The sequence below is a fragment of the Teleopsis dalmanni genome, chromosome 1 (assembly GCF_002237135.1).
Source record: "Teleopsis dalmanni isolate 2A chromosome 1, ASM223713v2, whole genome shotgun sequence".
In the NCBI taxonomy this organism is placed as follows: domain Eukaryota; kingdom Metazoa; phylum Arthropoda; class Insecta; order Diptera; family Diopsidae; genus Teleopsis; species Teleopsis dalmanni.
The window spans coordinates 114,263,485-114,273,071 of NC_051846.1; the positions used below are offsets into that span (position 1 = coordinate 114,263,485).

At 31.4% G+C, this 9,587-nt stretch overlaps 1 long non-coding RNA gene across 1 annotated transcript; it reads right to left on the reverse strand.

Annotated features, from left to right (window-relative positions):
• Positions 1-1,983: 1,983 nt before the first annotated feature.
• Positions 1,984-2,463, reverse strand: LOC119673253. Its single transcript, XR_005252030.1, has 2 exons — positions 2,393-2,463; positions 1,984-2,207 (listed from the first exon to the last, which is right to left on the reverse strand). It is a non-coding gene; the product is annotated as an uncharacterized LOC119673253 (long non-coding RNA).
• Between the last annotated feature and the right edge of the window lie 7,124 nt (positions 2,464-9,587).

The following is a 9,587-nucleotide window of genomic DNA, read 5'->3' on the forward strand; positions in this document are numbered from 1 at the left end:
GACAACGTCTTCGAAGACCACTTTTCCAACTGGGTAATGCTGTATGCATTTATGCACATACTCACTCAAACTAAAATCTCTATAAATGTTCACTAAAAGTTTTAGCTTTACTTTTACAGGTACATTCAACAGCAATTCCAATGTAATAAAAGCTGAAACGAATACGATTAAACAATGATAGAATGAATAATTGAAAAAAACATGCAATCCTCTTCAAATAAAGTTTAATAACGTAGTAAAAATAAAAACTAGTGAAGCTTATTATGAGGTAGTTATTGTGCAAAGAAAGAAATTGTGGTGAAACATAACATAAGGAGAAAATTAAAAAAATAAATCCCAGCTTTACACCAGTCGGGATTGCGAAACAGTAATTAAGCAAGAAAAAATTATAATAGCAAAAACGGTAACGCTTCTGCCTCTACTCTCTAGGGGTGTGTGTTTTGTTCTTCGAGTTTATCAATGTGTGCGTGAGGGCAGAGTAGCGAATTGCTTGCCTGCAATTAAGTGGTTATCCTGCCTTTTTCATTCATTCATATCACGCGTTATTTATTAATTATGGAAAGCACTCAATATACATACACAAATGCGTATGCATTGATTGCATATCCACTCATTTTAAGTGTTAAATATTACACACAAATGTATGTAAAAATTATTCAGCTTCTCAGCTGCTGTGTAGACTTACAATTGTCTTTAATTTTTAAAAACATAAGATATAAAATATATGTACATATGTAAAGAGAATAAAAAAATGCTCATGGTCGACTTGGACTTTCGTCGTTCAGCTATGTGAAACCTACAAAAACAAAAACGAATTTTTTAACAGAGGGCAAATCCAATTGTTCATATAATACACCAAAACATTTGTTGCTCACTTTTCAAATTAAATGTCCAAAAACAAAAACAGAAACAAAACCATAAACTACAATACGAAAAACGAATAGATATTCAAAAAACAAAACATCGCAACACTGTTGTTTTTGTTTTTAATGTTTTTTTATTTATTAACGAAGTTTTCATTGCTCTTACAGTTATTCGTTAGACATATGAACATTAATGGCATAAATATTAATAATTTTATCAAATCCATCTTTTTCTACGGTAGATAAAAACGACAGACTTCTTCACAAAGCATTTCTCAGCAGCAGACTTCATGTGAGTGAATATCTGTAAAATCGTTACCTGAATTTGAGTAAGGTAGATGAGTCAAAATATAAAGGCAAAAAATTTGAATGTACAAGTAAACCGCAAGGTTAAAGCATTAAATGAGCTTCTCTGCCTTTTGTTGATTCTTATAAAAGTTACACATGTTGGTTGGTTACTATCCCACAACTGAAATATCTAATAAGTTATGTACTCTTATGTATGTACGCACATATATGTATGTATTCCAAAGGTTTGCTCAAGAAGACAAATAAAAGGCAGTGAATTTACTAAAATAAATGTATGAGTAAAAGTATGTATCTCGCTTTATTTTATTTATTCATTTATTATAGTAATTGGTTTTTCTCTTTTTAAAATATTTTATTTTGATTGCGATTTTATATAATTTTAAAATTCTGGCAATGCATATTAATTGATACTGCATTGTCTATTATGAGGTTGTTCGTATATGTGAATGCTTGCTTTTGGGTTTAGATGATTCTTGCAGGGGGGTCAAATTTGCTGTAAAAATGCATAAGTAAAGGTATGAGTGTCCGGTGTTCTTGATCAATGGCAACAAAAAGTGCGCCTTCTTGCCAAGCTCGTTTAAATGGTCTTGGCTTTACTTATCGTGATGATTCGCAGTTGTGCAGTGAGCGTGTGAGTTGCCCTATCACTTGCTTCTTTGTTTGCATACTTCGCGGTGTAACCTGTCTATTCGTCCGTCTTTCTTTGTGCATTGCTATTTCAAATTTTTCCCTCGTTGTGCCCATTCGTGTTCGTTGCTTTGGTTGGTTTTAGTGTTCAACATTGGGTAACATTTGTTTCTCGATTTAGTTACTCGCTAAATCTACTCGCTTCGATGTATCAGTTTGACTAGTTTTGTTTTTCGTCTCCGTTTTGTTATTTTTGTTCCTATATTATTTGAATTGATGTGTGGCTTCCGTGGCACAATGCGTTGGCTCTCATATATACTGCGAACTGTTGATTTTGACTTTATAAGATTTTGCCAAAATTTATTACTTTTTCATCTGATTTTCGTTTTCCTTCTACTTTGTTTTTAGCTGAAATTCATTTATGATTTATCTTCATATTTATTATATATATTTTTTTAGAAACATTTAAAATGCTTTTGTGTATAATATTTCTAATTCCAACAATTATTGTGCAACTTCCGTAAATTTAAATAAACATGTATTTAAACACATATATTTGTATGGGTATAATAAATTTATGAAATGGCCATTACCAAAATATTAAATTCTACATATTACGAGACTCCGAGCTGAATAAAAACACGTCTGTTTACTTGTGAGTGTCAAGGCTAACTAACTTTACCTTTCTTTCTAAGAGCGTCATACTCATGAGAACGTGAAAATATACATATGCTATGAGCAAATATGAACAAAAGTAATAATATGTACATACATATATAAGTAATTAAAAGAAGCCATTCATTTATCCTTTTTTTACCAAAAAAAAGTGACAAATAACAAACAAATAAATTTAACATTTATTTGTTTGTTATTTCCCTCTATATCATCCACTATTTTTTCACATCAGCGACCCAGAAAAGTATTAAGTCATTTCTTGGTACGTGTGTGTTGTATATTATGGAAATATACAGCAACAAATAAGTGTAGGTTTAATAAGTATCCAGTTGGAAAAATGGTCCTGGAATATATTATCTTCGAGATAGTCTCTTATACTGCGTCCGCATGTTTAAGCAAATTTTCAAAACAATTGCTCAAAACATGAATTTAAAAAGTCTCTCCATAGCTTACTCTCTCATTTGTAGTCTTCACAGCGTTTCTTAATTATCCGGCATGATTATTTGTTTGCTTTGTTTTAGTTCAAATATAAAACAATAACAAAATGCATAAAAAAAATCTTTTTATATTAATACCGCCATCCTTCGCAATATTGCATCATATGACGCTATGTTATGACGCTATGCCTTTGTTATTATCAGTGCCAATTTTAAAGTGAAGTAAATAAAAATTTTTTAACTTAATTCTCATTTATTTTTATAATAATAAAATTTATAATTATTTAAATATAATGTAAAAAATAATTATATATATAATAAATTACACATATAAATTTCTTTCCACCTATTCAAAGGAAAACAAAAGTTAATTGTAAAAAAATGAAATGAGTTGTTGCGCTACGAACGCACAATTTTCAATCGACTGCGTTTTCTATGCAAGACAACGCATCTATGTTAGTCTTCGAGACATGAACGCAAAATGTTTTCGAAGACATTTGGCTAATTTGTTCGAAAATGCCTTCATATATTTGGATCGATCGATCTGCAGGTTTTCTACGGGTAGGTAAAATAAGGCATACATACGCGCTCGGCAACTTCTCAATCTTGTGAAATTACAATATTCTCGATAAATTTTTGTTTTGTAAATTTTTGGTATTTAATTAATATTTATATATACATATGTTATGTGCGTTAACTAAAAATAGGGAATTTTACTGTTAGGTTATTATGTTATGTTATTAAGAAATACTCGATAAAGAAATGAGAGAACTAGTTTTGACATTTTCTTTCTTTAATTTAAAACATGTCAACTTTACGACATTACCTAGAAAGATTTAAAAACGTTCAGATATTTCTCATTTCATTACTATACCGATCACTGAATTTTTGAATTACCGATGTACATTTGAATAGCCCTACTAATATAATATCAACCACATATAAATCTTGTACATTATCTAATTATCTTTGTAAACTTTGTTTTTGTTTAGAAATTTATATTGAATGTTATATAGGGCAAAAAGTGTTCGATATATGACAGATCAGTTGATTAATTATGAATATTTTATTAAATCGTCTTCGTGCTATTAAGTTATTGCAAAGGATTAAAATTTTAGATAAAAATTGAATAAAAAAAATTAATAAAACATATATTATTTGCTATGTGTCTATAATTTAAGATACATTTTAACAACAAAAGTTGTTAAAATAAAATAAATAATGAGCGAAGTCGCTCATTCCGACTCGTTGACTGACTGTATGTCACAAATCAAATGGACCTTATAAAAACACACAAGCTAGTATTAATAGATATTGACTATTGTGAATAAAAAAAAACCAAAGCTATAAGGTCCTCAAATATAATATGCATCATAAAGAAGACAATATAAACGACGTCTCTATGAGCAATTGCCCTTAATATTTTCCTTAAAATAAATAGATTAGGTTAGGTTCGGAAAGTGCGTGCTGACTGTTGTCAGCACTTCCACTCGAAGGCATATATTGCCCATTGTGATGCCCTCAAAAAATGTTGCCGGACAGTCCTGGACAGAGACATAGGAAGTGGTTGATAAATTCTATCTCCTCTTCATCATGTCAACTCCTGCATAATCCACTTGTTGGAATTCGCCACTGTTGGAGCATAGGCGCTATGGCACAATGTCCCGTTAGTACTTCAGTAAGCATACAAACTGCAGGTATACTGAAGCCTAAATGGCTTTTCGTTTTATTTTTGTCTAACCTAGGCCATAAGGTTTTAGTAACCTCACAGCGTTCGCGGTTAGCCCATACATACACATAGCCAATAAACTCTGTGTACACCTTACGAATTTTGATATGTGATAAAGAAACACAATATAATTAAATTTTTTATATTAAAATTTTTACATATATTTATTCTTTGAATTATTAAGTTTAAATAGCAAAAGACAAAAATTGTATTCGACTATTCATTCCAGAGATAACGGGATAAAAGTGTGCCTGCATGTAAAAATAGGCCCCATAAAGTCTGCGCACAGTTATAAAAAAACTGATAAAATCGGTAGAAATAATATAAATAAGGTTATATTTAATACTTTGTTAGGTAACCACGCTGTTTTAGAACTTCACTTAATCTATTTGGCATGGAATTAACCAACTTCTTGCATTGTACTCCGCAAAGCCTCTTTACTTGTTATCACATGCTGACGAATTCTTTTTTCCAATAAATCCCAAAGATTCTCAATGGGGTTGAGCTCAGGTTATTGTGGAGGCGTTTTAAGCTGTCTTGGAACACTGTACAAAAACCAAAGTTTAACAATCCCCACTGTGTGTTTTGGGTCATTGTCCTGTTGGAACCAAAATGACGTGGATAAGCCTAAATTATCTGCACATTGTTTCCAATTTCTTTTTAAAATGTTTAAATAACCCCATTTATTCATTGTCGATTCTATAAATTTTAACTGACCTGCACCATCAGCCACCATGCACCCCCATATCATAACTCCACCACCGCCGTGTTTGACTGTACCAACAAGATTTTGTTTCTCTAACGTTGCTCCTGATTTCCGCCACATAATTTGACGACCTTTTATACCAAAGATGCAGAACTTGCTTTCGTCTGAAAATATTACTTGTTTCCAGAACTCCGGAAGTTTATTTGTGTATTCCTTCGCAAATTTAACGCTTCAACGCATATTTTGTCTGTTCACAAGAGAAATATACGGTTTCTATCTAGCGACTCTACCACGATATCCAGCTTTAGGTAATACGTTTTTAGCAGTCTTCGCACAAATACTTTTTTAAATGGTTGATTTACATATTTCACAATTTTCGAAAAAGAAACACGAGGGTTGATCTTTAGCATATGGACTATTTTTCGCTTTTCTCGGACTGATAAAACTTTTGGACGCAGAGGACGCAGTTTAGATGGTAAAATTCCGGTTTTTTTTCTGAAGTTCTTCACTATGCGCTAGACTGATGAATGCGTTCTTTCAATAGTTTCACCAATTTTTCGGAAACTTTTTTCATCTTTCCATAGTTTAATAATTATTGTTCTTTCGTGTACACTGATTTCTCTTCCCCTTGATTCCATACTTTAAAATAGTAACTACTTAAAAATTAATTGATCACTGATCTCGCTAAATGTTCAATTCAAATGCTAAATAATATCAAATGAGCAAAAATAAGAACAAACTGCTTAAAAATTAATGATATTATCTAAACAAACAAACTGTACGCAGACTTTATGGGGCCTATATTTACATGCAGGGACACGTTTATCCCGTTATCTCAAGAATGAACAAACGAATACAATTTTAGTCTTTGGCTATTTAAACTTAAGATTTCAAAGAGTTATTGTTTATAGTGTGTTTATTCATTTTAAAAAAAAAACCCAAAAATCTTCTTCCATTCCTTAGTAATGCATCAAAAACCAAACCAAATGAAAAATTCATGTCACAGCTTAAATGATGCAGTTAAGAATACCGTTATTTTTGTCGCCAGATTACACAGAAATTAAAATATTTTTATTCTGCGATCATTTGTAATCTAGTTTTTGAGCGAAAATATTATAAAAATTAAAGTGAGTGCATTTTGTTAACCATGGGACGGCGCACATCAATTGAAAAGCGTGAGTTAGTGTTGGAGTACTTTAAAAAGGGAATTCCCCAGCGTAAAATTGGTGAAATGGTAAATATAAGCTCTTCAACAGTTCAACACATAATTGAACGCTTCGTACATGAAAATCGCATAGAAAATAAGGAACGAAAGGCTCCCAATAAAATTTTTACAGAAAAGAATCGAGTTATTTGGTAAACCAAATTCGAAAAAATCCAACAATTAGCGCTCCAAAGTTGACAGACATGGCCAAAAAAGATTTTGGAAAAATTTGTCATCCTGAAAACCGTCCGCAGAATATTGAGAGAATCAAATTTCAATGGAAGAATAGCTGTAAAGAAACCTTTCGTAAGTGCAAAAAATAGAATTAAAAGGTTGCAGTTTGCACGAGAGCATTTAAATAAGAGTCCAGCATTTTGGCGAAATGTACTTTTTGCAGACGAAGTCAAAATAAACTTATTTGGATCAGATGGAAGATCTTATGTACGGCGCGAAGTCAATTCTGAGCTCAAACCACAAAATTTACGTGCTACCGTAAAACACGGAGGTGGTAATGTTATGGTTTGGGCATGTATGTCATCAAATGGAATAGGAAATTTGGTCTTCATCGAAGAATCTATGAATAAAAATATTTACTTAAAGCTTCTTCAAGAAAATTTGATTCAAAGTGCAACGAAATTGCAGATTGCAGATGATTTTCGCTTTTACCAAGACAACGACCCTAAGCACAAGTCAGCATTAGTACAAACGTGGTTGATATGGTAATGTCCACACATTGTCCAAACTCCTGCACAATCACCAGACTTGAACGTTATTGAAAATTTGTGGTCCGTTTTGAAGACAAATATCAGAAAACATGACATCCGCAACAAATTTGACTTAAGAAACGCTTTACAGCAAGAGTGGAGTAAAATTAGTCCAGATTATACCAAACAACTGGTTGATTCCTTGCCAAAAAGGCTTCATGCTGTTATTACTAATAAGGGATATCCAACAAAGTACTAAGTACTTAGAATTAGTCCGGAAGTTTGTAAAAATACAGCAAGAGTGGAGTAAAATTAGTCCAGATTATACCAAACAACTGGTTGATTCCTTGCCAAAAAGGCTTCATGCTGTTATTACTAATAAGGGATATCCAACAAAGTACTAAGTACTTAGAATTAGTCCGGAAGTTTGTAAAAATATTAGTTTTTTTGATGTTGCATCATTTAAGCTGTGACATGAATTTTTCATTTCGTTTTGGTTTTTGATGCATTACTAAGGAATGGAAGAAGATTTTTGGTTTTTTTTTTTAAATGAATAAACACACTATAAACAATAACTCTGCATACTTTGTTTTTTTAATTTTGCAAAATATTTTGAAATAAACAACATTTTTCAAAATATTTTTGGTTGCATCAAATAAGCTGTGAGCCACTGTATACAGTCAAACTTGTATAACTCGAACTTCTATAATTCGAATTTTCTATAACTCGAAGAGCAAATTACATAGAATTTTGTTTCCATAATTCGAACTTCTATAACTCGAACAAAATTTTTTTCCCGTACCGATAGGAATATGGAGAAAGTGAATTCTATAAGTCGAATTTTTGTTTCAAGTATAAATGCATTATGCTGTTAGGGGAAGTCCCTTTTTCCAAATCAAAAGTTTAATTTTCTCTTTTTTAAGTTGCTTCTTTGTGCAAATGACAGTCGCTAGCAGCGTGGTTTAAAGTAAATAAAATAACTTCCAATGCTACTATTATTGATTATATTGAGCTTTGACAATGAAATTTGTACATCAAGCGTTCCTACAGATGATGATGTTATTGAGCACTATAGCTCTAAATTACTGGATTCAATTCTAAGCGCAGCGGAAAGTGATGATGAGGGTTCGATGTATGTAATTATTTATCAGCCTTCCAAGAATGAAGTAGAAGGTTCATTCAAAATTCTGAATTTGTATTTGCAAACGAATGACAGTACAACTGATGATCACTATAAGAGTATGAATAGATTGGAACCTCTTTTTACTGAAAATAAGAAAAAATTAAAGTCACAAACCTTAATTTCTGAATATTTTAATTCACTATAACTTCTGTGCTTTATTTGACTGCAAATAAATAAATACATATTTTAAAATGTAATTCTAGTTTCTTTCAAAAATAAAAAAAGAAAAAAAAAATTCTCTAAGTCGAAGTCTCAATAAGTCGAAGACTTGCAAAATTGGATTCCGAGTTATGGAAGTTTGACTGTATGTTTATATGTATATTTTTATATGTCTCTATAAACTTTGCAGTGGATATGCGAATAAATATAAACATTAGCAAATGTTGATTAAATAAGATAACATTAATATAATTTTCTTTTATGAAATTAATTTTCTGATCTCAAAAGCTAATGTTCTGATTAATTTCTTTAGAAAAGTGTTTAGTGACAAGGGGTTTTAAGTGGAATTTTAAAATTATAAAACATTTAGCATAATTTAATAATGAGTTGGTATTCTTAAGGGAATATGCAAGTCCCACTAATAACAAAATTAACAAAAAAAGCAGCAAATATTTGTAATAAGAATTAATTCATTCAAATCGCACACGAAATCATTCCGTATAGAACCATTAGATTTAAATAATCGACGGTTCCGTGGTGAACAATAAAACATCCGATTAAAAAAAAACCTAATGACTATGAAAAATGACTAGTCAGTCCAGTATTATACGCTGTATTAGCTGCTGGGAATATAACCTCCAAACATTGTTTACACTTATATGATAATGTGTAAAATGGTTAATAATATTGTTATCGATGTGTTTACTTTACTCTTCATTAAAACTGCATTTGCGTATTCAGTCATACCGTGATGGCATGTGGGTCATCGATGTGATACCAGTCATTATTTCCCATTTTGAGAGTAGAAAGACGAAATTTTATTGTCTTCCCAGTAGAAAACGGATCGATCCGTCATCGAAGACGTCTTCAAGACATGGATACGTACATGAAGACCGATCGATCCAAATGTATGACGGTCTTCGAAGACACTTTCATACAAATTAGCCAAATGTCTTCAACGAATTTTTGCGTACATGTCTCGAAGACCGTC